Consider the following 27983-nt stretch of genomic DNA (forward strand, 5'->3'; position numbering starts at 1 on the left):
TTTTAGGGGAAAAAATTTCAAAATGGCGTTCTATGGACATTATGAAGAACTGAAAAGCTCCAAAAAGGACAATTCTATTGAAGCAAAAGTTAAATTGCACTTGTTGGGAATCGGACCCAGATCTCTCGCATGGCAAGCGAGAATTCTACCATTGAACCACCAATGCTTAAACAACAAATTTTAGGGGAAAAAATTTCAAAATGGCGGCCTATGGACATTATGAACAACTGAAAAGCTCCAAAAAGGACAATTCTATTGAAACAAAAGTTAATTTGCACTGGCTGGGAATCGGACCCAGAACTCTCGCATGGGAAAAGAGAATTCTACCCTTGAACCACCAATGCTCATATGACAAAATTTAGTGCAAGAGATTTTAAAATAGCTGCCTATGGACATTATGAAAAACTGAAAAGCTCCAAAAAGGACAATTCTATTGAAGCATAAGTTAAATTGCACTGGCTGGGAATCTGACCCAGATCTCTCGCATGGCAAGCGAGAATTCTACCATTGAACCACCAATGCTTAAACAACAAATTTTAGGGGAAATTTTTTTCAAAATGGCGGCCTATGGACATGATGAACAACTGAAAAGCTCCAAAAAGGACAAATCTATTGAAGCAAAAGTTAATTTGCACTGGCTGGGAATCGGACCCAGATCTCTCGCATGGCAAGCGAGAATTCTACCATTGAACCACCAATGCTCATACGACAAAATTTAGTGCAAGAAATTTCAAAATAGCTGCCTAAAGGCCACGATGAACAAATAAATAGCTCTTTTTAGAATTCTTGCAAATAAATAGCTCTTTTTAGAGCTATTTTTTTTAGAGTTATATATTTGGGATTGAAGCAAAAGTTAAATTGCACTGGCTGGGAATCGGACCCAGATCTCTCGCATGGCAAGCGAGAATTCTACCATGGAACCACCAATGCTTAAACAACAAATTTTAGGGGAAAAAATTTCAAAATGGCGGCCTATGGACATTATGAACAACTGAAAAGCTCCAAAAAGGACAATTCTATTGAAGCAAAAGTTAATTTGCACTGGCTGGGAATCGGACACAGAACTCTCGCATGGGAAAAGAGAATTCTACCCTTGAACCACCAATGCTCATATGACAAAATTTAGTGCAAGAGATTTCAAAATAGCTGCCTATGGACATTATGAAAAACTGAAAAGCTCCAAAAAGGACAATTCTATTGAAGCATAAGTTAAATTGCACTGGCTGGGAATCTGACCCAGATCTCTCGCATGGCAAGCGAGAATTCTACCATTGAACCACCAATGCTTAAACAACAAATTTTAGGGGAAAAAATTTCAAAATGGCGTTCTATGGACATTATGAAGAACTGAAAAGCTCCAAAAAGGACAATTCTATTGAAGCAAAAGTTAAATTGCACTTGTTGGAAATCGGACCCAGATCTCTCGCATGGCAAGCGAGAATTCTACCATTGAACCACCAATGCTCATACGACAAAATTTAGTGCAAGAAATTTCAAAATAGCTGCCTAAAGGCCACGATGAACAAATAAATAGCTCTTTTTAGAATTCTTGCAAATAAATAGCTCTTTTTAGAGCTATTTTTTTTAGAGTTATATATTTTGGATTGAAGCAAAAGTTAAATTGCACTGGCTGGGAATCGGACCCAGATCTGTCGCATGGCAAGCGGGAATTCTACCATTGAACCACCAATGCTCATACGACAAAATTTAGTGCAAGAAATTTCAAAATAGCTGCCTAAAGGCCACGATGAACAAATAAATAGCTCTTTTTAGAATTCTTGCATATAAATAGCTCTTTTTAGAGCTATTTATTTTAGAGCTATATATTTGGGATTGAAGAAAAAGTTAATTTGCACTGGCTGGGAATCGGACCCAGAACTCTCGCATGGGAAAAGAGAATTCTACCCTTGAACCACCAATGCTCATATGACAAAATTTAGTGCAAGAGATTTCAAAATAGCTGCCTATGGACATTATGAACAACTGAAAAGCTCCAAAAAGGACAATTCTATTGAAGCATAAGTTAAATTGCACTGGCTGGGAATCGGACCCAGATCTCTCGCATGGCAAGCGAGAATTCTACCATTGAACCACCAATGCTTAAAGAACAAATTTTAGGGGAAAAAATTTCAAAATGGCGGCCTATGGACATTATGAACAACTGAAAAGCTCCAAAAAGGACAATTCTATTGAAGCAAAAGTTAATTTGCACTGGCTGGGAATTGGACCCAGAACTCTCGCATGGGAAAAGAGAATTCTACCCTTGAACCACCAATGCTCATATGACAAAATTTAGTGCAAGAGATTTCAAAATAGCTGCCTATGGACATTATAAACAACTGAAAACCTCCAAAAAGGACAATTCTATTGAAGCATAAGTTAAATGGCACTGGCTGGGAATCGGACCCAGATCTCTCGCATGGCAAGCGAGAATTCTACCATTGAACCACCAATGCTTAAACAACAAATTTTAGGGGAAAAAATTTCAAAATGGCGTTCTATGGACATTATGAAGAACTGAAAAGCTCCAAAAAGGACAATTCTATTGAAGCAAAAGTTAAATTGCACTTGTTGGGAATCGGACCCAGATCTCTCGCATGGCAAGCGAGAATTCTACCATTGAACCACCAATGCTTAAACAACAAATTTTAGGGGAAAAAATTTCAAAATGGCGGCCTATGGACATTATGGACAACTGAAAAGCTCCAAAAAGGACAATTCTATTGAAACAAAAGTTAATTTGCACTGGCTGAGAATCGGACCCAGATCTCTCGCATGGCAAGCGAGAATTCTACCATTGAACCACCAATGCTTAAACAACAAATTTTAGGGGAAGAAATTTCAAAATGGCGTTCTATGGACATTATGAAGAACTGAAAAGCTCCAAAAAGGACAATTCTATTGAAGCAAAAGTTAAATTGCACTTGTTGGGAATCGGACCCAGATCTCTCGCATGGCAAGCGAGAATTCTACCATTGAACCACCAATGCTCATACGACAAAATTTAGTGCAAGAAATTTCAAAATAGCTGCCTAAAGGCCACGATGAACAAATAAATAGCTCTTTTTAGAATTCTTGCAAATAAATAGCTCTTTTTAGAGCTATTTTTTTTAGAGTTATATATTTGGGATTGAAGCAAAAGCTAAATTGCACTGGCTGGGAATCGGACCCAGATCTCTCGCATGGCAAGCGAGAATTCTACCATTGAACCACCAATGCTCATACGACAAAATTTAGTGCAAGAAATTTCAAAATAGCTGCCTAAAGGCCACGATGAACAAATAAATAGCTCTTTTTAGAATTCTTACAAATAAATAGCTCTTTTTAGATCTATTTATTTTAGAGCTATATATTTGGGATTGAAGCAAAAGTTAATTTGCACTGGCCTGGAATCGGACCCAGAACTCTCGCATGGGAAAAGAGAATTCTACCCTTGAACCACCAATGCTCATATGACAAAATTTAGTGCAAGAGATTTCAAAATAGCTGCCTATGGACATTATGAAAAACTGAAAAGCTCCAAAAAGGACAATTCTATTGAAGCATAAGTTAAATTGCACTGGCTGGGAATCGGACCCAGATCTCTCGCATGGCAAGCGAGAATTCTACCATTGAACCACCAATGCTCATACGACAAAATTTAGTGCAAGAAATTTCAAAATAGCTGCCTAAAGGCCACGATGAACAAATAAATAGCTCTTTTTAGAATTCTTGCAAATAAATAGCTCTTTTTAGAGCTATTTTTTTTAGAGTTATATATTTGGGATTGAAGCAAAAGCTAAATTGCACTGGCTGGGAATCGGACCCAGATCTCTCGCATGGCAAGCGAGAATTCTACCATTGAACCACCAATGCTCATACGACAAAATTTAGTGCAAGAAATTTCAAAATAGCTGCCTAAAGGCCACGATGAACAAATAAATAGCTCTTTTTAGAATTCTTACAAATAAATAGCTCTTTTTAGATCTATTTATTTTAGAGCTATATATTTGGGATTGAAGCAAAAGTTAATTTGCACTGGCCTGGAATCGGACCCAGAACTCTCGCATGGGAAAAGAGAATTCTACCCTTGAACCACCAATGCTCATATGACAAAATTTAGTGCAAGAGATTTCAAAATAGCTGCCTATGGACATTATGAAAAACTGAAAAGCTCCAAAAAGGACAATTCTATTGAAGCATAAGTTAAATTGCACTGGCTGGGAATCGGACCCAGATCTCTCGCATGGCAAGCGAGAATTCTACCATTGAACCACCAATGCTTAAACAACAAATTTTAGGGGAAAAAATTTCAAAATCGCGGCCTATGGACATTATGAACAACTGAAAAGCTCCAAAAAGGACAATTCTATTGAAGCAAAAGTTAATTTGCACTGGCTGGGAATCGGACCCAGAACTCTCGCATGGGAAAAGAGAATTCTACCCTTGAACCACCAATGCTCATATGACAAAATTTAGTGCAAGAGATTTCAAAATAGCTGCCTATGGACATTATGAACAACTGAAAAGCTCCAAAAAGGACAATTCTATTGAAGCATAAGTTAAATTGCACTGGCTGGGAATCGGACCCAGATCTCTCGCATGGCAAGCGAGAATTCTACCATTGAACCACCAATGCTTAAACAACAAATTTTAGGGGAAAAAATTTCAAAATGGCGTTCTATGGACATTATGAAGAACTGAAAAGCTCCAAAAAGGACAATTCTATTGAAGCAAAAGTTAAATTGCACTTGTTGGGAATCGGACCCAGATCTCTCGCATGGCAAGCGAGAATTCTACCATTGAACCACCAATGCTTAAACAACAAATTTTAGGGGAAAAAATTTCAAAATGGCGGCCTATGGACATTATGAACAACTGAAAAGCTCCAAAAAGGACAATTCTATTGAAACAAAAGTTAATTTGCACTGGCTGGGAATCGGACCCAGAACTCTCGCATGGGAAAAGAGAATTCTACCGTTGAACCACCAATGCTCATATGACAAAATTTAGTGCAAGAGATTTTAAAATAGCTGCCTATGGACATTATGAAAAACTGAAAAGCTCCAAAAAGGACAATTCTATTGAAGCATAAGTTAAATTGCACTGGCTGGGAATCTGACCCAGATCTCTCGCATGGCAAGCGAGAATTCTACCATTGAACCACCAATGCTTAAACAACAAATTTTAGGGGAAATTTTTTTCAAAATGGCGGCCTATGGACATGATGAACAACTGAAAAGCTCCAAAAAGGACAAATCTATTGAAGCAAAAGTTAATTTGCACTGGCTGGGAATCGGACCCAGATCTCTCGCATGGCAAGCGAGAATTCTACCATTGAACCACCAATGCTCATACGACAAAATTTAGTGCAAGAAATTTCAAAATAGCTGCCTAAAGGCCACGATGAACAAATAAATAGCTCTTTTTAGAATTCTTGCAAATAAATAGCTCTTTTTAGAGCTATTTTTTTTAGAGTTATATATTTGGGATTGAAGCAAAAGTTAAATTGCACTGGCTGGGAATCGGACCCAGATCTCTCGCATGGCAAGCGAGAATTCTACCATGGAACCACCAATGCTTAAACAACAAATTTTAGGGGAAAAAATTTCAAAATGGCGGCCTATGGACATTATGAACAACTGAAAAGCTCCAAAAAGGACAATTCTATTGAAGCAAAAGTTAATTTGCACTGGCTGGGAATCGGACACAGAACTCTCGCATGGGAAAAGAGAATTCTACCCTTGAACCACCAATGCTCATATGACAAAATTTAGTGCAAGAGATTTCAAAATAGCTGCCTATGGACATTATGAAAAACTGAAAAGCTCCAAAAAGGACAATTCTATTGAAGCATAAGTTAAATTGCACTGGCTGGGAATTGGACCCAGAACTCTCGCATGGGAAAAGAGAATTCTACCCTTGAACCACCAATGCTCATATGACAAAATTTAGTGCAAGAGATTTCAAAATAGATGCCTATGGACATTATAAACAACTGAAAAGCTCCAAAAAGGACAATTCTATTGAAGCATAAGTTAAAGTGCACTGGCTGGGAATCGGACCCAGATCTCTCGCATGGCAAGCGAGAATTCTACCATTGAACCACCAATGCTTAAACAACAAATTTTAGGGGAAAAAATTTAGAAATGGCGGCCTATGGACATTATGAACAACTGAAAAGCTCCAAAAAGGACAATTCTATTGAAGCAAAAGTTAATTTGCACTGGCTGGGAATCGGACCCAGAACTCTCGCATGGGAAAAGAGAATTCTACCCTTGAACCACCAATGCTCATATGACAAAATTTAGTGCAAGAGATTTCAAAATAGCTGCCTATGGACATTATGAACAACTGAAAAGCTCCAAAAAGGACAATTCTATTGAAACAAAAGTTAATTTGCACTGGCTGGGAATCGGACCCAGAACTCTCGCATGGCAAGCGAGAATTCTACCATTGAACCACCAATGCTTAAACAACAAATTTTAGGGGAAAAAATTTCAAAATGGCGTTCTATGGACATTATGAAGAACTGAAAAGCTCCAAAAAGGACAATTCTATTGAAGCAAAAGTTAAATTGCACTTGTTGGAAATCGGACCCAGATCTCTCGCATGGCAAGCGAGAATTCTACCATTGAACCACCAATGCTCATACGACAAAATTTAGTGCAAGAAATTTCAAAATAGCTGCCTAAAGGCCACGATGAACAAATAAATAGCTCTTTTTAGAATTCTTGCAAATAAATAGCTCTTTTTAGAGCTATTTTTTTTAGAGTTATATATTTTGGATTGAAGCAAAAGTTAAATTGCACTGGCTGGGAATCGGACCCAGATCTCTCGCATGGCAAGCGGGAATTCTACCATTGAACCACCAATGCTCATACGACAAAATTTAGTGCAAGAAATTTCAAAATAGCTGCCTAAAGGCCACGATGAACAAATAAATAGCTCTTTTTAGAATTCTTGCAAATAAATAGCTCTTTTTAGAGCTATTTATTTTAGAGCTATATATTTGGGATTGAAGAAAAAGTTAATTTGCACTGGCTGGGAATCGGACCCAGAACTCTCGCATGGGAAAAGAGAATTCTACCCTTGAACCACCAATGCTCATATGACAAAATTTAGTGCAAGAGATTTCAAAATAGCTGCCTATGGACATTATGAACAACTGAAAAGCTCCAAAAAGGACAATTCTATTGAAGCATAAGTTAAATTGCACTGGCTGGGAATCGGACCCAGATCTCTCGCATGGCAAGCGAGAATTCTACCATTGAACCACCAATGCTTAAAGAACAAATTTTAGGGGAAAAAATTTCAAAATGGCGGCCTATGGACATTATGAACAACTGAAAAGCTCCAAAAAGGACAATTCTATTGAAGCAAAAGTTAATTTGCACTGGCTGGGAATTGGACCCAGAACTCTCGCATGGGAAAAGAGAATTCTACCCTTGAACCACCAATGCTCATATGACAAAATTTAGTGCAAGAGATTTCAAAATAGCTGCCTATGGACATTATAAACAACTGAAAACCTCCAAAAAGGACAATTCTATTGAAGCATAAGTTAAATGGCACTGGCTGGGAATCGGACCCAGATCTCTCGCATGGCAAGCGAGAATTCTACCATTGAACCACCAATGCTTAAACAACAAATTTTAGGGGAAAAAATTTAGAAATGGCGGCCTATGGACATTATGAACAACTGAAAAGCTCCAAAAAGGACAATTCTATTAAAGCAAAAGTTAATTTGCACTGGCTGGGAATCGGACCCAGAACTCTCGCATGGGAAAAGAGAATTCTACCCTTGAACCACCAATGCTCATATGACAAAATTTAGTGCAAGAGATTTCAAAATAGCTGCCTATGGACATTATGAACAACTGAAAAGCTCCAAAAAGGACAATTCTATTGAAGAATAAGTTAAATTGCACTGGCTGGGAATCGGACCCAGATCTCTCGCATGGCAAGCGAGAATTCTACCATTGAACCACCAATGCTTAAACAACAAATTTTAGGGGAAAAAATTTCAAAATGGCGGCCTATGGACATGATGAACAACTGAAAAGCTCCAAAAAGGACAATTCTATTGAAGCAAAAGTTAATTTGCACTGGCTGGGAATCGGACCCAGAACTCTCGCATGGGAAAAGAGAATTCTACCCTTGAACCACCAATGCTCATATGACAAAATTTAGTGCAAGAGATTTCAAAATAGCTGCCTATGGACATTATGAACAACTGAAAAGCTCCAAAAAGGACAATTCTATTGAAGCATAAGTTAAATTGCACTGGCTGGGAATCGGACCCAGATCTCTCGCATGGCAAGCAAGAATTCTACCATTGAACCACCAATGCTTAAACAACAAATTTTAGGGGAAAAAATTTAGAAATGGCGGCCTATGGACATTATGAACAACTGAAAAGCTCCAAAAAGGACAATTCTATTGAAGCAAAAGTTAATTTGCACTGGCTGGGAATCGGACCCAGAACTCTCGCATGGGAAAAGAGAATTCTACCCTTGAACCACCAATGCTCATATGACAAAATTTAGTGCAAGAGATTTCAAAATAGCTGCCTATGGACATTATGAACAACTGAAAAGCTCCAAAAAGGACAATTCTATTGAAACAAAAGTTAATTTGCACTGGCTGGGAATCGGACCCAGAACTCTCGCATGGCAAGCGAGAATTCTACCATTGAACCACCAATGCTTAAACAACAAATTTTAGGGGAAAAAATTTCAAAATGGCGTTCTATGGACATTATGAAGAACTGAAAAGCTCCAAAAAGGACAATTCTATTGAAGCAAAAGTTAAATTGCACTTGTTGGGAATCGGACCCAGATCTCTCGCATGGCAAGCGAGAATTCTACCATTGAACCACCAATGCTTAAACAACAAATTTTAGGGGAAAAAATTTCAAAATGGCGGCCTATGGACATTATGAACAACTGAAAAGCTCCAAAAAGGACAATTCTATTGAAACAAAAGTTAATTTGCACTGGCTGAGAATCGGACCCAGATCTCTCGCATGGCAAGCGAGAATTCTACCATTGAACCACCAATGCTTAAACAACAAATTTTAGGGGAAAAAATTTCAAAATGGCGGCCTATGGACATTATGAACAACTGAAAAGCTCCAAAAAGGACAATTCTATTGAAGCAAAAGTTAATTTGCACTGGCTGGGAATTGGACCCAGAACTCTCGCATGGGAAAAGAGAATTCTACCCTTGAACCACCAATGCTCATATGACAAAATTTAGGGGAAAAAATTTAGAAATGGCGGCCTATGGACATTATGAACAACTGAAAAGCTCCAAAAAGGACAATTCTATTAAAGCAAAAGTTAATTTGCACTGGCTGGGAATCGGACCCAGAACTCTCGCATGGGAAAAGAGAATTCTACCCTTGAACCACCAATGCTCATATGACAAAATTTAGTGCAAGAGATTTCAAAATAGCTGCCTATGGACATTATGAACAACTGAAAAGCTCCAAAAAGGACAATTCTATTGAAGAATAAGTTAAATTGCACTGGCTGGGAATCGGACCCAGATCTCTCGCATGGCAAGCGAGAATTCTACCATTGAACCACCAATGCTTAAACAACAAATTTTAGGGGAAAAAATTTCAAAATGGCGGCCTATGGACATGATGAACAACTGAAAAGCTCCAAAAAGGACAATTCTATTGAAGCAAAAGTTAATTTGCACTGGCTGGGAATCGGACCCAGAACTCTCGCATGGGAAAAGAGAATTCTACCCTTGAACCACCAATGCTCATATGACAAAATTTAGTGCAAGAGATTTCAAAATAGCTGCCTATGGACATTATGAACAACTGAAAAGCTCCAAAAAGGACAATTCTATTGAAGCATAAGTTAAATTGCACTGGCTGGGAATCGGACCCAGATCTCTCGCATGGCAAGCGAGAATTCTACCATTGAACCACCAATGCTTAAACAACAAATTTTAGGGGAAAAAATTTAGAAATGGCGGCCTATGGACATTATGAACAACTGAAAAGCTCCAAAAAGGACAATTCTATTGAAGCAAAAGTTAATTTGCACTGGCTGGGAATCGGACCCAGAACTCTCGCATGGGAAAAGAGAATTCTACCCTTGAACCACCAATGCTCATATGACAAAATTTAGTGCAAGAGATTTCAAAATAGCTGCCTATGGACATTATGAACAACTGAAAAGCTCCAAAAAGGACAATTCTATTGAAACAAAAGTTAATTTGCACTGGCTGGGAATCGGACCCAGAACTCTCGCATGGCAAGCGAGAATTCTACCATTGAACCACCAATGCTTAAACAACAAATTTTAGGGGAAAAAATTTCAAAATGGCGTTCTATGGACATTATGAAGAACTGAAAAGCTCCAAAAAGGACAATTCTATTGAAGCAAAAGTTAAATTGCACTTGTTGGGAATCGGACCCAGATCTCTCGCATGGCAAGCGAGAATTCTACCATTGAACCACCAATGCTTAAACAACAAATTTTAGGGTAAAAAATTTCAAAATGGCGGCCTATGGACATTATGAACAACTGAAAAGCTCCAAAAAGGACAATTCTATTGAAACAAAAGTTAATTTGCACTGGCTGAGAATCGGACCCAGATCTCTCGCATGGCAAGCGAGAATTCTACCATTGAACCACCAATGCTTAAACAACAAATTTTAGGGGAAAAAATTTCAAAATGGCGGCCTATGGACATTATGAACAACTGAAAAGCTCCAAAAAGGACAATTCTATTGAAACAAAAGTTAATTTGCACTGGCTGAGAATCGGACCCAGATCTCTCGCATGGCAAGCGAGAATTCTACCATTGAACCACCAATGCTTAAACAACAAATTTTAGGGGAAAATTTTTTCAAAATGGCGGCCTATGGACATGATGAACAACTGAAAAGCTCCAAAAAGGACAAATCTATTGAAGCAAAAGTTAATTTGCACTGGCTGGGAATCGGACCCAGATCTCTCGCATGGCAAGCGAGAATTCTACCATTGAACCACCAATGCTCATACGACAAAATTTAGTGCAAGAAATTTCAAAATAGCTGCCTAAAGGCCACGATGAACAAATAAATAGCTCTTTTTAGAATTCTTGCAAATAAATAGCTCTTTTTAGAGCTATTTTTTTTAGAGTTATATATTTGGGATTGAAGCAAAAGTTAAATTGCACTGGCTGGAAATCGGACCCAGATCTCTCGCATGGCAAGCGGGAATTCTACCATTGAACCACCAATGCTCATACGACAAAATTTAGTGCAAGAAATTTCAAAATAGCTGCCTAAAGGCCACGATGAACAAATAAATAGCTCTTTTTAGAATTCTTGCAAATAAATAGCTCTTTTTAGAGCTATTTATTTTAGAGCTATATATTTGGGATTGAAGAAAAAGTTAATTTGCACTGGCTGGGAATCGGACCCAGAACTCTCGCATGGGAAAAGAGAATTCTACCCTTGAACCACCAATGCTCATATGACAAAATTTAGTGCAAGAGATTTCAAAATAGCTGCCTATGGACATTATGAACAACTGAAAAGCTCCAAAAAGGAGAATTCTATTGAAGCATAAGTTAAATTGCACTGGCTGGGAATCGGACCCAGATCTCTCGCATGGCAAGCGAGAATTCTACCATTGAACCACCAATGCTTAAACAACAAATTTTAGGGGAAAAAATTTCAAAATGGCGGCCTATGGACATTATGAACAACTGAAAAGCTCCAAAAAGGACAATTCTATTGAAGCAAAAGTTAATTTGCACTGGCTGGGAATTGGACCCAGAACTCTCGCATGGGAAAAGAGAATTCTACCCTTGAACCACCAATGCTCATATGACAAAATTTAGTGCAAGAGATTTCAAAATAGCTGCCTATGGACATTATAAACAACTGAAAACCTCCAAAAAGGAAAATTCTATTGAAGCATAAGTTAAATGGCACTGGCTGGGAATCGGACCCAGATCTCTCGCATGGCAAGCGAGAATTCTACCATTGAACCACCAATGCTTAAACAACAAATTTTAGGGGAAAAAATTTAGAAATGGCGGCCTATGGACATTATGAACAACTGAAAAGCTCCAAAAAGGACAATTCTATTGAAGCAAAAGTTAATTTGCACTGGCTGGGAATCGGACCCAGAACTCTCGCATGGGAAAAGAGAATTCTACCCTTGAACCACCAATGCTCATATGACAAAATTTAGTGCAAGAGATTTCAAAATAGCTGCCTATGGACATTATGAACAACTGAAAAGCTCCAAAAAGGACAATTCTATTGAAGCATAAGTTAAATTGCACTGGCTGGGAATCGGACCCAGATCTCTCGCATGGCAAGCGAGAATTCTACCATTGAACCACCAATGCTTAAACAACAAATTTTAGGGGAAAAAATTTCAAAATGGCGGCCTATGGACATTATGAACAACTGAAAAGCTCCAAAAAGGACAATTCTATTGAAGCAAAAGTTAATTTGCACTGGCTGGGAATCGGACCCAGAACTCTCGCATGGGAAAAGAGAATTCTACCCTTGAACCACCAATGCTCATATGACAAAATTTAGTGCAAGAGATTTCAAAATAGCTGCCTATGGACATTATGAACAACTGAAAAGCTCCAAAAAGGACAATTCTATTGAAGCATAAGTTAAATTGCACTGGCTGGGAATCGGACCCAGATCTCTCGCATGGCAAGCGAGAATTCTACCATTGAACCACCAATGCTTAAACAACAAATTTTAGGGGAAAAAATTTCAAAATGGCGTTCTATGGACATTATGAAGAACTGAAAAGCTCCAAAAAGGACAATTCTATTGAAGCAAAAGCTAAATTGCACTGGCTGGGAATCGGACCCAGATCTCTCGCATGGCAAGCGAGAATTCTACCATTGAACCACCAATGCTCATACGACAAAATTTAGTGCAAGAAATTTCAAAATAGCTGCCTAAAGGCCACGATGAACAAATAAATAGCTCTTTTTAGAATTCTTGCAAATAAATAGCTCTTTTTAGAGCTATTTATTTTAGAGCTATATATTTGGGATTGAAGCAAAAGTTAATTTGCACTGGCTGGGAATCGGACCCAGAACTCTCGCATGGGAAAAGAGAATTCTACCCTTGAACCACCAATGCTCATATGACAAAATTTAGTGCAAGAGATTTTAAAATAGCTGCCTATGGACATTATGAAAAACTGAAAAGCTCCAAAAAGGACAATTCTATTGAAGCATAAGTTAAATTGCACTGGCTGGGAATCTGACCCAGATCTCTCGCATGGCAAGCGAGAATTCTACCATTGAACCACCAATGCTTAAACAACAAATTTTAGGGGAAATTTTTTCAAAATGGCGGCCTATGGACATGATGAACAACTGAAAAGCTCCAAAAAGGACAAATCTATTGAAGCAAAAGTTAATTTGCACTGGCTGGGAATCGGACCCAGATCTCTCGCATGGCAAGCGAGAATTCTACCATTGAACCACCAATGCTCATACGACAAAATTTAGTGCAAGAAATTTCAAAATAGCTGCCTAAAGGCCACGATGAACAAATAAATAGCTCTTTTTAGAATTCTTGCAAATAAATAGCTCTTTTTAGAGCTATTTTTTTTAGAGTTATATATTTGGGATTGAAGCAAAAGCTAAATTGCACTGGCTGGGAATCGGACCCAGATCTCTCGCATGGCAAGCGAGAATTCTACCATTGAACCACCAATGCTCATACGACAAAATTTAGTGCAAGAAATTTCAAAATAGCTGCCTAAAGGCCACGATGAACAAATAAATAGCTCTTTTTAGAATTCTTACAAATAAATAGCTCTTTTTAGAGCTATTTATTTTAGAGCTATATATTTGGGATTGAAGCAAAAGTTAATTTGCACTGGCTGGGAATCGGACCCAGAACTCTCGCATGGGAAAAGAGAATTCTACCCTTGAACCACCAATGCTCATATGACAAAATTTAGTGCAAGAGATTTCAAAATAGCTGCCTATGGACATTATGAACAACTGAAAAGCTCCAAAAAGGACAATTCTATTGAAGCATAAGTTAAATTGCACTGGCTGGGAATCGGACCCAGATCTCTCGCATGGCAAGCGAGAATTCTACCATTGAACCACCAATGCTTAAACAACAAATTTTAGGGGAAAAAATTTCAAAATGGCGGCCTATGGACATTATGAACAACTGAAAAGCTCCAAAAAGGACAATTCTATTGAAGCAAAAGTTAATTTGCACTGGCTGGGAATTGGACCCAGAACTCTCGCATGGGAAAAGAGAATTCTACCCTTGAACCACCAATGCTCATATGACAAAATTTAGTGCAAGAGATTTCAAAATAGCTGCCTATGGACATTATAAACAACTGAAAACCTCCAAAAAGGAAAATTCTATTGAAGCATAAGTTAAATGGCACTGGCTGGGAATCGGACCCAGATCTCTCGCATGGCAAGCGAGAATTCTACCATTGAACCACCAATGCTTAAACAACAAATTTTAGGGGAAAAAATTTAGAAATGGCGGCCTATGGACATTATGAACAACTGAAAAGCTCCAAAAAGGACAATTCTATTGAAGCAAAAGTTAATTTGCACTGGCTGGGAATCGGACCCAGAACTCTCGCATGGGAAAAGAGAATTCTACCCTTGAACCACCAATGCTCATATGACAAAATTTAGTGCAAGAGATTTCAAAATAGCTGCCTATGGACATTATGAACAACTGAAAAGCTCCAAAAAGGACAATTCTATTGAAGCATAAGTTAAATTGCACTGGCTGGGAATCGGACCCAGATCTCTCGCATGGCAAGCGAGAATTCTACCATTGAACCACCAATGCTTAAACAACAAATTTTAGGGGAAAAAATTTCAAAATGGCGGCCTATGGACATTATGAACAACTGAAAAGCTCCAAAAAGGACAATTCTATTGAAGCAAAAGTTAATTTGCACTGGCTGGGAATTGGACCCAGAACTCTCGCATGGGAAAAGAGAATTCTACCCTTGAACCACCAATGCTCATATGACAAAATTTAGGGGAAAAAATTTAGAAATGGCGGCCTATGGACATTATGAACAACTGAAAAGCTCCAAAAAGGACAATTCTATTAAAGCAAAAGTTAATTTGCACTGGCTGGGAATCGGACCCAGAACTCTCGCATGGGAAAAGAGAATTCTACCCTTGAACCACCAATGCTCATATGACAAAATTTAGTGCAAGAGATTTCAAAATAGCTGCCTATGGACATTATGAACAACTGAAAAGCTCCAAAAAGGACAATTCTATTGAAGAATAAGTTAAATTGCACTGGCTGGGAATCGGACCCAGATCTCTCGCATGGCAAGCGAGAATTCTACCATTGAACCACCAATGCTTAAACAACAAATTTTAGGGGAAAAAATTTCAAAATGGCGGCCTATGGACATGATGAACAACTGAAAAGCTCCAAAAAGGACAATTCTATTGAAGCAAAAGTTAATTTGCACTGGCTGGGAATCGGACCCAGAACTCTCGCATGGGAAAAGAGAATTCTACCCTTGAACCACCAATGCTCATATGACAAAATTTAGTGCAAGAGATTTCAAAATAGCTGCCTATGGACATTATGAACAACTGAAAAGCTCCAAAAAGGACAATTCTATTGAAGCATAAGTTAAATTGCACTGGCTGGGAATCGGACCCAGATCTCTCGCATGGCAAGCGAGAATTCTACCATTGAACCACCAATGCTTAAACAACAAATTTTAGGGGAAAAAATTTAGAAATGGCGGCCTATGGACATTATGAACAACTGAAAAGCTCCAAAAAGGACAATTCTATTGAAGCAAAAGTTAATTTGCACTGGCTGGGAATCGGACCCAGAACTCTCGCATGGGAAAAGAGAATTCTACCCTTGAACCACCAATGCTCATATGACAAAATTTAGTGCAAGAGATTTCAAAATAGCTGCCTATGGACATTATGAACAACTGAAAAGCTCCAAAAAGGACAATTCTATTGAAACAAAAGTTAATTTGCACTGGCTGGGAATCGGACCCAGAACTCTCGCATGGCAAGCGAGAATTCTACCATTGAACCACCAATGCTTAAACAACAAATTTTAGGGGAAAAAATTTCAAAATGGCGTTCTATGGACATTATGAAGAACTGAAAAGCTCCAAAAAGGACAATTCTATTGAAGCAAAAGTTAAATTGCACTTGTTGGGAATCGGACCCAGATCTCTCGCATGGCAAGCGAGAATTCTACCATTGAACCACCAATGCTCATACGACAAAATTTAGTGCAAGAAATTTCAAAATAGCTGCCTAAAGGCCACGATGAACAAATAAATAGCTCTTTTTAGAATTCTTACAAATAAATAGCTCTTTTTAGAGCTATTTATTTTAGAGCTATATATTTGGGATTGAAGCAAAAGTTAATTTGCACTGGCTGGGAATCGGACCCAGAACTCTCGCATGGGAAAAGAGAATTCTACCCTTGAACCACCAATGCTCATATGACAAAATTTAGTGCAAGAGATTTCAAAATAGCTGCCTATGGACATTATGAACAACTGAAAAGCTCCAAAAAGGACAATTCTATTGAAGCATAAGTTAAATTGCACTGGCTGGGAATCGGACCCAGATCTCTCGCATGGCAAGCGAGAATTCTACCATTGAACCACCAATGCTTAAACAACAAATTTTAGGGGAAAAAATTTCAAAATGGCGGCCTATGGACATTATGAACAACTGAAAAGCTCCAAAAAGGACAATTCTATTGAAGCAAAAGTTAATTTGCACTGGCTGGGAATTGGACCCAGAACTCTCGCATGGGAAAAGAGAATTCTACCCTTGAACCACCAATGCTCATATGACAAAATTTAGTGCAAGAGATTTCAAAATAGCTGCCTATGGACATTATAAACAACTGAAAACCTCCAAAAAGGAAAATTCTATTGAAGCATAAGTTAAATGGCACTGGCTGGGAATCGGACCCAGATCTCTCGCATGGCAAGCGAGAATTCTACCATTGAACCACCAATGCTTAAACAACAAATTTTAGGGGAAAAAATTTAGAAATGGCGGCCTATGGACATTATGAACAACTGAAAAGCTCCAAAAAGGACAATTCTATTGAAGCAAAAGTTAATTTGCACTGGCTGGGAATCGGACCCAGAACTCTCGCATGGGAAAAGAGAATTCTACCCTTGAACCACCAATGCTCATATGACAAAATTTAGTGCAAGAGATTTCAAAATAGCTGCCTATGGACATTATGAACAACTGAAAAGCTCCAAAAAGGACAATTCTATTGAAGCATAAGTTAAATTGCACTGGCTGGGAATCGGACCCAGATCTCTCGCATGGCAAGCGAGAATTCTACCATTGAACCACCAATGCTTAAACAACAAATTTTAGGGGAAAAAATTTCAAAATGGCGGCCTATGGACATTATGAACAACTGAAAAGCTCCAAAAAGGACAATTCTATTGAAGCAAAAGTTAATTTGCACTGGCTGGGAATCGGACCCAGAACTCTCGCATGGGAAAAGAGAATTCTACCCTTGAACCACCAATGCTCATATGACAAAATTTAGTGCAAGAGATTTCAAAATAGCTGCCTATGGACATTATGAACAACTGAAAAGCTCCAAAAAGGACAATTCTATTGAAGCATAAGTTAAATTGCACTGGCTGGGAATCGGACCCAGATCTCTCGCATGGCAAGCGAGAATTCTACCATTGAACCACCAATGCTTAAACAACAAATTTTAGGGAAAAAAATTTCAAAATGGCGTTCTATGGACATTATGAAGAACTGAAAAGCTCCAAAAAGGACAATTCTATTGAAGCAAAAGCTAAATTGCACTGGCTGGGAATCGGACCCAGATCTCTCGCATGGCAAGCGAGAATTCTACCATTGAACCACCAATGCTCATACGACAAAATTTAGTGCAAGAAATTTCAAAATAGCTGCCTAAAGGCCACGATGAACAAATAAATAGCTCTTTTTAGAATTCTTGCAAATAAATAGCTCTTTTTAGAGCTATTTATTTTAGAGCTATATATTTGGGATTGAAGCAAAAGTTAATTTGCACTGGCTGGGAATCGGACCCAGAACTCTCGCATGGGAAAAGAGAATTCTACCCTTGAACCACCAATGCTCATATGACAAAATTTAGTGCAAGAGATTTTAAAATAGCTGCCTATGGACATTATGAAAAACTGAAAAGCTCCAAAAAGGACAATTCTATTGAAGCATAAGTTAAATTGCACTGGCTGGGAATCTGACCCAGATCTCTCGCATGGCAAGCGAGAATTCTACCATTGAACCACCAATGCTCATACGACAAAATTTAGTGCAAGAAATTTCAAAATAGCTGCCTAAAGGCCACGATGAACAAATAAATAGCTCTTTTTAGAATTCTTGCAAATAAATAGCTCTTTTTAGAGCTATTTTTTTTAGAGTTATATATTTGGGATTGAAGCAAAAGCTAAATTGCACTGGCTGGGAATCGGACCCAGATCTCTCGCATGGCAAGCGAGAATTCTACCATTGAACCACCAATGCTCATACGACAAAATTTAGTGCAAGAAATTTCAAAATAGCTGCCTAAAGGCCACGATGAACAAATAAATAGCTCTTTTTAGAATTCTTACAAATAAATAGCTCTTTTTAGAGCTATTTATTTTAGAGCTATATATTTGGGATTGAAGCAAAAGTTAATTTGCACTGGCTGGGAATCGGACCCAGAACTCTCGCATGGGAAAAGAGAATTCTACCCTTGAACCACCAATGCTCATATGACAAAATTTAGTGCAAGAGATTTCAAAATAGCTGCCTATGGACATTATGAACAACTGAAAAGCTCCAAAAAGGACAATTCTATTGAAGCATAAGTTAAATTGCACTGGCTGGGAATCGGACCCAGATCTCTCGCATGGCAAGCGAGAATTCTACCATTGAACCACCAATGCTTAAACAACAAATTTTAGGGGAAAAAATTTCAAAATGGCGTTCTATGGACATTATGAAGAACTGAAAAGCTCCAAAAAGGACAATTCTATTGAAGCAAAAGCTAAATTGCACTGGCTGGGAATCGGACCCAGATCTCTCGCATGGCAAGCGAGAATTCTACCATTGAACCACCAATGCTCATACGACAAAATTTAGTGCAAGAAATTTCAAAATAGCTGCCTAAAGGCCACGATGAACAAATAAATAGCTCTTTTTAGAATTCTTGCAAATAAATAGCTCTTTTTAGAGCTATTTATTTTAGAGCTATATATTTGGGATTGAAGCAAAAGTTAATTTGCACTGGCTGGGAATCGGACCCAGAACTCTCGCATGGGAAAAGAGAATTCTACCCTTGAACCACCAATGCTCATATGACAAAATTTAGTGCAAGAGATTTTAAAATAGCTGCCTATGGACATTATGAAAAACTGAAAAGCTCCAAAAAGGACAATTCTATTGAAGCATAAGTTAAATTGCACTGGCTGGGAATCTGACCCAGATCTCTCGCATGGCAAGCGAGAATTCTACCATTGAACCACCAATGCTTAAACAACAAATTTTAGGGGAAATTTTTTCAAAATGGCGGCCTATGGACATGATGAACAACTGAAAAGCTCCAAAAAGGACAAATCTATTGAAGCAAAAGTTAATTTGCACTGGCTGGGAATCGGACCCAGATCTCTCGCATGGCAAGCGAGAATTCTACCATTGAACCACCAATGCTCATACGACAAAATTTAGTGCAAGAAATTTCAAAATAGCTGCCTAAAGGCCACGATGAACAAATAAATAGCTCTTTTTAGAATTCTTGCAAATAAATAGCTCTTTTTAGAGCTATTTTTTTTAGAGTTATATATTTGGGATTGAAGCAAAAGCTAAATTGCACTGGCTGGGAATCGGACCCAGATCTCTCGCATGGCAAGCGAGAATTCTACCATTGAACCACCAATGCTCATACGACAAAATTTAGTGCAAGAAATTTCAAAATAGCTGCCTAAAGGCCACGATGAACAAATAAATAGCTCTTTTTAGAATTCTTACAAATAAATAGCTCTTTTTAGAGCTATTTATTTTAGAGCTATATATTTGGGATTGAAGCAAAAGTTAATTTGCACTGGCTGGGAATCGGACCCAGAACTCTCGCATGGGAAAAGAGAATTCTACCCTTGAACCACCAATGCTCATATGACAAAATTTAGTGCAAGAGATTTCAAAATAGCTGCCTATGGACATTATGAACAACTGAAAAGCTCCAAAAAGGACAATTCTATTGAAGCATAAGTTAAATTGCACTGGCTGGGAATCGGACCCAGATCTCTCGCATGGCAAGCGAGAATTCTACCATTGAACCACCAATGCTTAAACAACAAATTTTAGGGGAAAAAATTTCGAAATGGCGGCCTATGGACATTATGAACAACTGAAAAGCTCCAAAAAGGACAATTCTATTGAAGCAAAAGTTAATTTGCACTGGCTGGGAATCGGACCCAGAACTCTCGCATGGGACAAGAGAATTCTACCCTTGAACCACCAATAATCATATGACAAAATTTAGTGCAAGAGATTTCAAAATAGCTGCCTATGGACATTATGAACAACTGAAAAGCTCCAAAAAGGACAATTCTATTGAAGCATAAGTTAAATTGCACTGGCTGGGAATCGGACCCAGATCTCTCGCATGGCAAGCGAGAATTCTACCATTGAACCACCAATGCTTGAACAACAAATTTTAGGGGAAAAAATTTCAAAATGGCGTTCTATGGACATTATGAAGAACTGAAAAGCTCCAAAAAGGACAATTCTATTGAAGCAAAAGTTAAATTGCACTTGTTGGGAATCGGACCCAGATCTCTCGCATGGCAAGCGAGAATTCTACCATTGAACCACCAATGCTTAAACAACAAATTTTAGGGGAAAAAATTTCAAAATGGCGGCCTATGGACATTATGAACAACTGAAAAGCTCCAAAAAGGACAATTCTATTGAAACAAAAGTTAATTTGCACTGGCTGGGAATCGGACCCAGAACTCTCGCATGGGAAAAGAGAATTCTACCCTTGAACCACCAATGCTCATATGACAAAATTTAGTGCAAGAGATTTTAAAATAGCTGCCTATGGACATTATTAAAAACTGAAAAGCTCCAAAAAGGACAATTCTATTGAAGCATAAGTTAAATTGCACTGGCTGGGAATCTGACCCAGATCTCTCGCATGGCAAGCGAGAATTCTACCATTGAACCACCAATGCTTAAACAACAAATTTTAGGGGAAATTTTTTCAAAATGGCGGCCTATGGACATGATGAACAACTGAAAAGCTCCAAAAAGGACAAATCTATTGAAGCAAAAGTTAAATTGCACTGGCTGGGAATCGGACCCAGATCTCTCGCATGGCAAGCGAGAATTCTACCATTGAACCACCAATGCTCATACGACAAAATTTAGTGCAAGAAATTTCAAAATGGCGTTCTATGGACATTATGAAGAACTGAAAAGCTCCAAAAAGGACAATTCTATTGAAGCAAAAGTTAAATTGCACTTGTTGGGAATCGGACCCAGATCTCTCGCATGGCAAGCGAGAATTCTACCATTGAACCACCAATGCTTAAACAACAAATTTTAGGGGAAAAAATTTCAAAATGGCGGCCTATGGACATTATGAACAACTGAAAAGCTCCAAAAAGGACAATTCTATTGAAACAAAAGTTAATTTGCACTGGCTGGGAATCGGACCCAGAACTCTCGCATGGGAAAAGAGAATTCTACCCTTGAACCACCAATGCTCATATGACAAAATTTAGTGCAAGAGATTTTAAAATAGCTGCCTATGGACATTATGAAAAACTGAAAAGCTCCAAAAAGGACAATTCTATTGAAGCATAAGTTAAATTGCACTGGCTGGGAATCTGACCCAGATCTCTCGCATGGCAAGCGAGAATTCTACCATTGAACCACCAATGCTTAAACAACAAATTTTAGGGGAAATTTTTTCAAAATGGCGGCCTATGGACATGATGAACAACTGAAAAGCTCCAAAAAGGACAAATCTATTGAAGCAAAAGTTAAATTGCACTGGCTGGGAATCGGACCCAGATCTCTCGCATGGCAAGCGAGAATTCTACCATTGAACCACCAATGCTCATACGACAAAATTTAGTGCAAGAAATTTCAAAATAGCTGCCTAAAGGCCACGATGAACAAATAAATAGCTCTTTTTAGAATTCTTGCAAATAAATAGCTCTTTTTAGAGCTATTTTTTTTAGAGTTATATATTTGGGATTGAAGCAAAAGGTAAATTGCACTGCCTGGGAATCGGACCCAGATCTCTCGCATGGCAAGCGAGAATTCTACCATTGAACCACCAATGCTCATACGACAAAATTTAGTGCAAGAAATTTCAAAATAGCTGCCTAAAGGCCACGATGAACAAATAAATAGCTCTTTTTAGAATTCTTGCAAATAAATAGCTCTTTTTAGAGCTATTTATTTTAGAGCTATATATTTGGGATTGAAGCAAAAGTTAATTTGCACTGGCTGGGAATCGGACCCAGAACTCTCGCATGGGAAAAGAGAATTCTACCCTTGAACCACCAATGCTCATATGACAAAATTTAGTGCAAGAGATTTTAAAATAGCTGCCTATGGACATTATGAACAACTGAAAAGCTCCAAAAAGGACAATTCTATTGAAGCATAAGTTAAATTGCACTGGCTGGGAATCGGACCCAGATCTCTCGCATGGCAAGCGAGAATTCTACCATTGAACCACCAATGCTTAAACAACAAATTTTAGGGGAAAAAATTTCAAAATGGCGTTCTATGGACATTATGAAGAACTGAAAAGCTCCAAAAAGGACAATTCTATTGAAGCAAAAGTTAAATTGCACTTGTTGGGAATCGGACCCAGATCTCTCGCATGGCAAGCGAGAATTCTACCATTGAACCACCAATGCTTAAACAACAAATTTTAGGGGAAAAAATTTCAAAATGGCGGCCTATGGACATTATGAACAACTGAAAAGCTCCAAAAAGGACAATTCTATTGAAACAAAAGTTAATTTGCACTGGCTGGGAATCGGACCCAGAACTCTCGCATGGGAAAAGAGAATTCTACCCTTGAACCACCAATGCTCATATGACAAAATTTAGTGCAAGAGATTTTAAAAGAGCTGCCTATGGACATTATGAAAAACTGAAAAGCTCCAAAAAGGACAATTCTATTGAAGCATAAGTTAAATTGCACTGGCTGGGAATCTGACCCAGATCTCTCGCATGGCAAGCGAGAATTCTACCATTGAACCACCAATGCTTAAACAACAAATTTTAGGGGAAATTTTTTCAAAATGGCGGCCTATGGACATGATGAACAACTGAAAAGCTCCAAAAAGGACAAATCTATTGAAGCAAAAGTTAAATTGCACTGGCTGGGAATCGGACCCAGATCTCTCGCATGGCAAGCGAGAATTCTACCATTGAACCACCAATGCTCATACGACAAAATTTAGTGCAAGAAATTTCAAAATAGCTGCCTAAAGGCCACGATGAACAAATAAATAGCTCTTTTTAGAATTCTTGCAAATAAATAGCTCTTTTTAGAGCTATTTATTTTAGAGCTATATATTTGGGATTGAAGCAAAAGTTAATTTGCACTGGCTGGGAATCGGACCCAGAACTCTCGCATGGGAAAAGAGAATTCTATCCTTGAACCACCAATGCTTATATGACAAAATTTAGTGCAAGAGATTTTAAAATAGCTGCCTATGGACATTATGAAAAACTGAAAAGCTCCAAAAAGGACAATTCTATTGAAGCATAAGTTAAATTGCACTGGCTGGGAATCTGACCCAGATCTCTCGCATGGCAAGCGAGAATTCTACCATTGAACCACCAATGCTCATACGACAAAATTTAGTGCAAGAAATTTCAAAATAGCTGCCTAAAGGCCACGATGAACAAATAAATAGCTCTTTTTAGAATTCTTACAAATAAATAGCTCTTTTTAGAGCTATTTATTTTAGAGCTATATATTTGGGATTGAAGCAAAAGTTAATTTGCACTGGCTGGGAATCGGACCCAGAACTCTCGCATGGGAAAAGAGAATTCTACCCTTGAACCACCAATGCTCATATGACAAAATTTAGTGCAAGAGATTTCAAAATAGCTGCCTATGGACATTATGAACAACTGAAAAGCTCCAAAAAGGACAATTCTATTGAAGCATAAGTTAAATTGCACTGGCTGGGAATCGGACCCAGATCTCTCGCATGGCAAGCGAGAATTCTACCATTGAACCACCAATGCTTAAACAACAAATTTTAGGGGAAAAAATTTCGAAATGGCGGCCTATGGACATTATGAACAACTGAAAAGCTCCAAAAAGGACAATTCTATTGAAGCAAAAGTTAATTTGCACTGGCTGGGAATCGGACCCAGAACTCTCGCATGGGAAAAGAGAATTCTACCCTTGAACCACCAATGCTCATATGACAAAATTTAGTGCAAGAGATTTTAAAATAGCTGCCTATGGACATTATGAAAAACTGAAAAGCTCCAAAAAGGACAATTCTATTGAAGCATAAGTTAAATTGCACTGGCTGGGAATCTGACCCAGATCTCTCGCATGGCAAGCGAGAATTCTACCATTGAACCACCAATGCTTAAACAACAAATTTTAGGGGAAATTTTTTCAAAATGGCGGCCTATGGACATGATGAACAACTGAAAAGCTCCAAAAAGGACAAATCTATTGAAGCAAAAGTTAAATTGCACTGGCTGGGAATCGGACCCAGATCTCTCGCATGGCAAGCGAGAATTCTACCATTGAACCACCAATGCTCATACGACAAAATTTAGTGCAAGAAATTTCAAAATAGCTGCCTAAAGGCCACGATGAACAAATAAATAGCTCTTTTTAGAATTCTTGCAAATAAATAGCTCTTTTTAGAGCTATTTTTTTTAGAGTTATATATTTGGGATTGAAGCAAAAGGTAAATTGCACTGCCTGGGAATCGGACCCAGATCTCTCGCATGGCAAGCGAGAATTCTACCATTGAACCACCAATGCTCATACGACAAAATTTAGTGCAAGAAATTTCAAAATAGCTGCCTAAAGGCCACGATGAACAAATAAATAGCTCTTTTTAGAATTCTTGCAAATAAATAGCTCTTTTTAGAGCTATTTATTTTAGAGCTATATATTTGGGATTGAAGCAAAAGTTAATTTGCACTGGCTGGGAATCGGACCCAGAACTCTCGCATGGGAAAAGAGAATTCTACCCTTGAACCACCAATGCTCATATGACAAAATTTAGTGCAAGAGATTTTAAAATAGCTGCCTATGGACATTATGAACAACTGAAAAGCTCCAAAAAGGACAATTCTATTGAAGCATAAGTTAAATTGCACTGGCTGGGAATCGGACCCAGATCTCTCGCATGGCAAGCGAGAATTCTACCATTGAACCACCAATGCTTAAACAACAAATTTTAGGGGAAAAAATTTCAAAATGGCGTTCTATGGACATTATGAAGAACTGAAAAGCTCCAAAAAGGACAATTCTATTGAAGCAAAAGTTAAATTGCACTTGTTGGGAATCGGACCCAGATCTCTCGCATGGCAAGCGAGAATTCTACCATTGAACCACCAATGCTTAAACAACAAATTTTAGGGGAAAAAATTTCAAAATGGCGGCCTATGGACATTATGAACAACTGAAAAGCTCCAAAAAGGACAATTCTATTGAAACAAAAGTTAATTTGCACTGGCTGGGAATCGGACCCAGAACTCTCGCATGGGAAAAGAGAATTCTACCCTTGAACCACCAATGCTCATATGACAAAATTTAGTGCAAGAGATTTTAAAATAGCTGCCTATGGACATTATGAAAAACTGAAAAGCTCCAAAAAGGACAATTCTATTGAAGCATAAGTTAAATTGCACTGGCTGGGAATCTGACCCAGATCTCTCGCATGGCAAGCGAGAATTCTACCATTGAACCACCAATGCTTAAACAACAAATTTTAGGGGAAATTTTTTCAAAATGGCGGCCTATGGACATGATGAACAACTGAAAAGCTCCAAAAAGGACAAATCTATTGAAGCAAAAGTTAAATTGCACTGGCTGGGAATCGGACCCAGATCTCTCGCATGGCAAGCGAGAATTCTACCATTGAACCACCAATGCTCATACGACAAAATTTAGTGCAAGAAATTTCAAAATAGCTGCCTAAAGGCCACGATGAACAAATAAATAGCTCTTTTTAGAATTCTTGCAAATAAATAGCTCTTTTTAGAGCTATTTATTTTAGAGCTATATATTTGGGATTGAAGCAAAAGTTAATTTGCACTGGCTGGGAATCGGACCCAGAACTCTCGCATGGGAAAAGAGAATTCTATCCTTGAACCACCAATGCTCATATGACAAAATTTAGTGCAAGAGATTTTAAAATAGCTGCCTATGGACATTATGAATAACTGAAAAGCTCCAAAAAGGACAATTCTATTGAAGCATAAGTTAAATTGCACTGGCTGGGAATCTGACCCAGATCTCTCGCATGGCAAGCGAGAATTCTACCATTGAACCACCAATGCTCATACGACAAAATTTAGTGCAAGAAATTTCAAAATAGCTGCCTAAAGGCCACGATGAACAAATAAATAGCTCTTTTTAGAATTCTTGCAAATAAATAGCTCTTTTTAGAGCTATTTTTTTTAGAGTTATATATTTGGGATTGAAGCAAAAGCTAAATTGCACTGGCTGGGAATCGGACCCAGATCTCTCGCATGGCAAGCGAGAATTCTACCATTGAACCACCAATGCTCATACGACAAAATTTAGTGCAAGAAATTTCAAAATAGCTGCCTAAAGGCCACGATGAACAAAAGAATAGCTCTTTTTAGAATTCTTGCAAATAAATAGCTCTTTTTAGAGCTATTTTTTTTAGAGTTATATATTTGGGATTGAAGCAAAAGCTAAATTGCACTGCCTGGGAATCGGACCCAGATCTCTCGCATGGCAAGCGAGAATTCTACCATTGAACCACCAATGCTTAAACAACAAATTTTAGGGGAAATTTTTTCAAAATGGCGGCCTATGGACATGATGAACAACTGAAAAGCTCCAAAAAGGACAAATCTATTGAAGCAAAAGTTAAATTGCACTGGCTGGGAATCGGACCCAGATCTCTCGCATGGCAAGCGAGAATTCTACCATTGAACCACCAATGCTCATACGACAAAATTTAGTGCAAGAAATTTCAAAATAGCTGCCTAAAGGCCACGATGAACAAATAAATAGCTCTTTTTAGAATTCTTGCAAATAAATAGCTCTTTTTAGAGCTATTTATTTTAGAGCTATATATTTGGGATTGAAGCAAAAGTTAATTTGCACTGGCTGGGAATCGGACCCAGAACTCTCGCATGGGAAAAGAGAATTCTATCCTTGAACCACCAATGCTCATATGACAAAATTTAGTGCAAGAGATTTTAAAATAGCTGCCTATGGACATTATGAATAACTGAAAAGCTCCAAAAAGGACAATTCTATTGAAGCATAAGTTAAATTGCACTGGCTGGGAATCTGACCCAGATCTCTCGCATGGCAAGCGAGAATTCTACCATTGAACCACCAATGCTCATACGACAAAATTTAGTGCAAGAAATTTCAAAATAGCTGCCTAAAGGCCACGATGAACAAATAAATAGCTCTTTTTAGAATTCTTGCAAATAAATAGCTCTTTTTAGAGCTATTTTTTTTAGAGTTATATATTTGGGATTGAAGCAAAAGCTAAATTGCACTGGCTGGGAATCGGACCCAGATCTCTCGCATGGCAAGCGAGAATTCTACCATTGAACCACCAATGCTCATACGACAAAATTTAGTGCAAGAAATTTCAAAATAGCTGCCTAAAGGCCACGATGAACAAAAGAATAGCTCTTTTTAGAATTCTTGCAAATAAATAGCTCTTTTTAGAGCTATTTATTTTAGAGCTATATATTTGGGATTG

General features: G+C 38.2%; 46 non-coding genes across 46 annotated transcripts; all 46 read right to left on the minus strand.

Annotated features, from left to right (window-relative positions):
- Positions 1–630: 630 nt before the first annotated feature.
- trnag-gcc (transfer RNA glycine (anticodon GCC)) lies at positions 631–701 on the minus strand. The gene has a single exon. It is a non-coding gene; the product is annotated as a tRNA-Gly (tRNA).
- A 1328-nt stretch (positions 702–2029) lies between these two features.
- Positions 2030–2100, minus strand: trnag-gcc (transfer RNA glycine (anticodon GCC)). The gene has a single exon. It is a non-coding gene; the product is annotated as a tRNA-Gly (tRNA).
- Positions 2101–3148: 1048 nt separating this feature from the next.
- Positions 3149–3219, minus strand: trnag-gcc (transfer RNA glycine (anticodon GCC)). Its single transcript has one exon. It is a non-coding gene; the product is annotated as a tRNA-Gly (tRNA).
- Positions 3220–3555: 336 nt separating this feature from the next.
- trnag-gcc (transfer RNA glycine (anticodon GCC)) lies at positions 3556–3626 on the minus strand. The gene has a single exon. It is a non-coding gene; the product is annotated as a tRNA-Gly (tRNA).
- Positions 3627–3784: 158 nt separating this feature from the next.
- On the minus strand, positions 3785–3855 carry trnag-gcc (transfer RNA glycine (anticodon GCC)). The gene has a single exon. It is a non-coding gene; the product is annotated as a tRNA-Gly (tRNA).
- Positions 3856–4191: 336 nt separating this feature from the next.
- On the minus strand, positions 4192–4262 carry trnag-gcc (transfer RNA glycine (anticodon GCC)). The gene has a single exon. It is a non-coding gene; the product is annotated as a tRNA-Gly (tRNA).
- A 285-nt stretch (positions 4263–4547) lies between these two features.
- On the minus strand, positions 4548–4618 carry trnag-gcc (transfer RNA glycine (anticodon GCC)). Its single transcript has one exon. It is a non-coding gene; the product is annotated as a tRNA-Gly (tRNA).
- Positions 4619–5260: 642 nt separating this feature from the next.
- trnag-gcc (transfer RNA glycine (anticodon GCC)) lies at positions 5261–5331 on the minus strand. Its single transcript has one exon. It is a non-coding gene; the product is annotated as a tRNA-Gly (tRNA).
- A 692-nt stretch (positions 5332–6023) lies between these two features.
- On the minus strand, positions 6024–6094 carry trnag-gcc (transfer RNA glycine (anticodon GCC)). Its single transcript has one exon. It is a non-coding gene; the product is annotated as a tRNA-Gly (tRNA).
- A 1099-nt stretch (positions 6095–7193) lies between these two features.
- On the minus strand, positions 7194–7264 carry trnag-gcc (transfer RNA glycine (anticodon GCC)). Its single transcript has one exon. It is a non-coding gene; the product is annotated as a tRNA-Gly (tRNA).
- Positions 7265–7905: 641 nt separating this feature from the next.
- trnag-gcc (transfer RNA glycine (anticodon GCC)) lies at positions 7906–7976 on the minus strand. The gene has a single exon. It is a non-coding gene; the product is annotated as a tRNA-Gly (tRNA).
- Positions 7977–9507: 1531 nt separating this feature from the next.
- On the minus strand, positions 9508–9578 carry trnag-gcc (transfer RNA glycine (anticodon GCC)). The gene has a single exon. It is a non-coding gene; the product is annotated as a tRNA-Gly (tRNA).
- A 285-nt stretch (positions 9579–9863) lies between these two features.
- Positions 9864–9934, minus strand: trnag-gcc (transfer RNA glycine (anticodon GCC)). The gene has a single exon. It is a non-coding gene; the product is annotated as a tRNA-Gly (tRNA).
- A 998-nt stretch (positions 9935–10932) lies between these two features.
- trnag-gcc (transfer RNA glycine (anticodon GCC)) lies at positions 10933–11003 on the minus strand. Its single transcript has one exon. It is a non-coding gene; the product is annotated as a tRNA-Gly (tRNA).
- Positions 11004–11568: 565 nt separating this feature from the next.
- trnag-gcc (transfer RNA glycine (anticodon GCC)) lies at positions 11569–11639 on the minus strand. The gene has a single exon. It is a non-coding gene; the product is annotated as a tRNA-Gly (tRNA).
- Positions 11640–12280: 641 nt separating this feature from the next.
- trnag-gcc (transfer RNA glycine (anticodon GCC)) lies at positions 12281–12351 on the minus strand. The gene has a single exon. It is a non-coding gene; the product is annotated as a tRNA-Gly (tRNA).
- A 285-nt stretch (positions 12352–12636) lies between these two features.
- trnag-gcc (transfer RNA glycine (anticodon GCC)) lies at positions 12637–12707 on the minus strand. The gene has a single exon. It is a non-coding gene; the product is annotated as a tRNA-Gly (tRNA).
- Positions 12708–12814: 107 nt separating this feature from the next.
- Positions 12815–12885, minus strand: trnag-gcc (transfer RNA glycine (anticodon GCC)). Its single transcript has one exon. It is a non-coding gene; the product is annotated as a tRNA-Gly (tRNA).
- A 514-nt stretch (positions 12886–13399) lies between these two features.
- On the minus strand, positions 13400–13470 carry trnag-gcc (transfer RNA glycine (anticodon GCC)). Its single transcript has one exon. It is a non-coding gene; the product is annotated as a tRNA-Gly (tRNA).
- Positions 13471–13628: 158 nt separating this feature from the next.
- trnag-gcc (transfer RNA glycine (anticodon GCC)) lies at positions 13629–13699 on the minus strand. The gene has a single exon. It is a non-coding gene; the product is annotated as a tRNA-Gly (tRNA).
- Positions 13700–14035: 336 nt separating this feature from the next.
- On the minus strand, positions 14036–14106 carry trnag-gcc (transfer RNA glycine (anticodon GCC)). Its single transcript has one exon. It is a non-coding gene; the product is annotated as a tRNA-Gly (tRNA).
- A 641-nt stretch (positions 14107–14747) lies between these two features.
- On the minus strand, positions 14748–14818 carry trnag-gcc (transfer RNA glycine (anticodon GCC)). The gene has a single exon. It is a non-coding gene; the product is annotated as a tRNA-Gly (tRNA).
- Positions 14819–15281: 463 nt separating this feature from the next.
- Positions 15282–15352, minus strand: trnag-gcc (transfer RNA glycine (anticodon GCC)). The gene has a single exon. It is a non-coding gene; the product is annotated as a tRNA-Gly (tRNA).
- A 285-nt stretch (positions 15353–15637) lies between these two features.
- trnag-gcc (transfer RNA glycine (anticodon GCC)) lies at positions 15638–15708 on the minus strand. Its single transcript has one exon. It is a non-coding gene; the product is annotated as a tRNA-Gly (tRNA).
- Positions 15709–16578: 870 nt separating this feature from the next.
- Positions 16579–16649, minus strand: trnag-gcc (transfer RNA glycine (anticodon GCC)). Its single transcript has one exon. It is a non-coding gene; the product is annotated as a tRNA-Gly (tRNA).
- A 641-nt stretch (positions 16650–17290) lies between these two features.
- On the minus strand, positions 17291–17361 carry trnag-gcc (transfer RNA glycine (anticodon GCC)). Its single transcript has one exon. It is a non-coding gene; the product is annotated as a tRNA-Gly (tRNA).
- A 285-nt stretch (positions 17362–17646) lies between these two features.
- Positions 17647–17717, minus strand: trnag-gcc (transfer RNA glycine (anticodon GCC)). The gene has a single exon. It is a non-coding gene; the product is annotated as a tRNA-Gly (tRNA).
- Positions 17718–17824: 107 nt separating this feature from the next.
- trnag-gcc (transfer RNA glycine (anticodon GCC)) lies at positions 17825–17895 on the minus strand. The gene has a single exon. It is a non-coding gene; the product is annotated as a tRNA-Gly (tRNA).
- A 565-nt stretch (positions 17896–18460) lies between these two features.
- Positions 18461–18531, minus strand: trnag-gcc (transfer RNA glycine (anticodon GCC)). The gene has a single exon. It is a non-coding gene; the product is annotated as a tRNA-Gly (tRNA).
- A 336-nt stretch (positions 18532–18867) lies between these two features.
- On the minus strand, positions 18868–18938 carry trnag-gcc (transfer RNA glycine (anticodon GCC)). The gene has a single exon. It is a non-coding gene; the product is annotated as a tRNA-Gly (tRNA).
- Positions 18939–19045: 107 nt separating this feature from the next.
- Positions 19046–19116, minus strand: trnag-gcc (transfer RNA glycine (anticodon GCC)). The gene has a single exon. It is a non-coding gene; the product is annotated as a tRNA-Gly (tRNA).
- Positions 19117–19630: 514 nt separating this feature from the next.
- On the minus strand, positions 19631–19701 carry trnag-gcc (transfer RNA glycine (anticodon GCC)). The gene has a single exon. It is a non-coding gene; the product is annotated as a tRNA-Gly (tRNA).
- Positions 19702–19859: 158 nt separating this feature from the next.
- On the minus strand, positions 19860–19930 carry trnag-gcc (transfer RNA glycine (anticodon GCC)). The gene has a single exon. It is a non-coding gene; the product is annotated as a tRNA-Gly (tRNA).
- Positions 19931–20266: 336 nt separating this feature from the next.
- Positions 20267–20337, minus strand: trnag-gcc (transfer RNA glycine (anticodon GCC)). The gene has a single exon. It is a non-coding gene; the product is annotated as a tRNA-Gly (tRNA).
- A 285-nt stretch (positions 20338–20622) lies between these two features.
- Positions 20623–20693, minus strand: trnag-gcc (transfer RNA glycine (anticodon GCC)). The gene has a single exon. It is a non-coding gene; the product is annotated as a tRNA-Gly (tRNA).
- Positions 20694–21334: 641 nt separating this feature from the next.
- Positions 21335–21405, minus strand: trnag-gcc (transfer RNA glycine (anticodon GCC)). Its single transcript has one exon. It is a non-coding gene; the product is annotated as a tRNA-Gly (tRNA).
- Positions 21406–22046: 641 nt separating this feature from the next.
- Positions 22047–22117, minus strand: trnag-gcc (transfer RNA glycine (anticodon GCC)). The gene has a single exon. It is a non-coding gene; the product is annotated as a tRNA-Gly (tRNA).
- A 565-nt stretch (positions 22118–22682) lies between these two features.
- On the minus strand, positions 22683–22753 carry trnag-gcc (transfer RNA glycine (anticodon GCC)). Its single transcript has one exon. It is a non-coding gene; the product is annotated as a tRNA-Gly (tRNA).
- Positions 22754–23394: 641 nt separating this feature from the next.
- trnag-gcc (transfer RNA glycine (anticodon GCC)) lies at positions 23395–23465 on the minus strand. Its single transcript has one exon. It is a non-coding gene; the product is annotated as a tRNA-Gly (tRNA).
- Positions 23466–24208: 743 nt separating this feature from the next.
- Positions 24209–24279, minus strand: trnag-gcc (transfer RNA glycine (anticodon GCC)). Its single transcript has one exon. It is a non-coding gene; the product is annotated as a tRNA-Gly (tRNA).
- Positions 24280–24742: 463 nt separating this feature from the next.
- On the minus strand, positions 24743–24813 carry trnag-gcc (transfer RNA glycine (anticodon GCC)). The gene has a single exon. It is a non-coding gene; the product is annotated as a tRNA-Gly (tRNA).
- Positions 24814–25378: 565 nt separating this feature from the next.
- On the minus strand, positions 25379–25449 carry trnag-gcc (transfer RNA glycine (anticodon GCC)). The gene has a single exon. It is a non-coding gene; the product is annotated as a tRNA-Gly (tRNA).
- Positions 25450–26090: 641 nt separating this feature from the next.
- Positions 26091–26161, minus strand: trnag-gcc (transfer RNA glycine (anticodon GCC)). The gene has a single exon. It is a non-coding gene; the product is annotated as a tRNA-Gly (tRNA).
- A 565-nt stretch (positions 26162–26726) lies between these two features.
- Positions 26727–26797, minus strand: trnag-gcc (transfer RNA glycine (anticodon GCC)). Its single transcript has one exon. It is a non-coding gene; the product is annotated as a tRNA-Gly (tRNA).
- A 336-nt stretch (positions 26798–27133) lies between these two features.
- Positions 27134–27204, minus strand: trnag-gcc (transfer RNA glycine (anticodon GCC)). Its single transcript has one exon. It is a non-coding gene; the product is annotated as a tRNA-Gly (tRNA).
- A 565-nt stretch (positions 27205–27769) lies between these two features.
- On the minus strand, positions 27770–27840 carry trnag-gcc (transfer RNA glycine (anticodon GCC)). Its single transcript has one exon. It is a non-coding gene; the product is annotated as a tRNA-Gly (tRNA).
- Between the last annotated feature and the right edge of the window lie 143 nt (positions 27841–27983).

The sequence above is a fragment of the Pungitius pungitius genome, chromosome 18, assembly GCF_949316345.1.
Source record: "Pungitius pungitius chromosome 18, fPunPun2.1, whole genome shotgun sequence".
Classification (NCBI taxonomy): domain Eukaryota; kingdom Metazoa; phylum Chordata; class Actinopteri; order Perciformes; family Gasterosteidae; genus Pungitius; species Pungitius pungitius.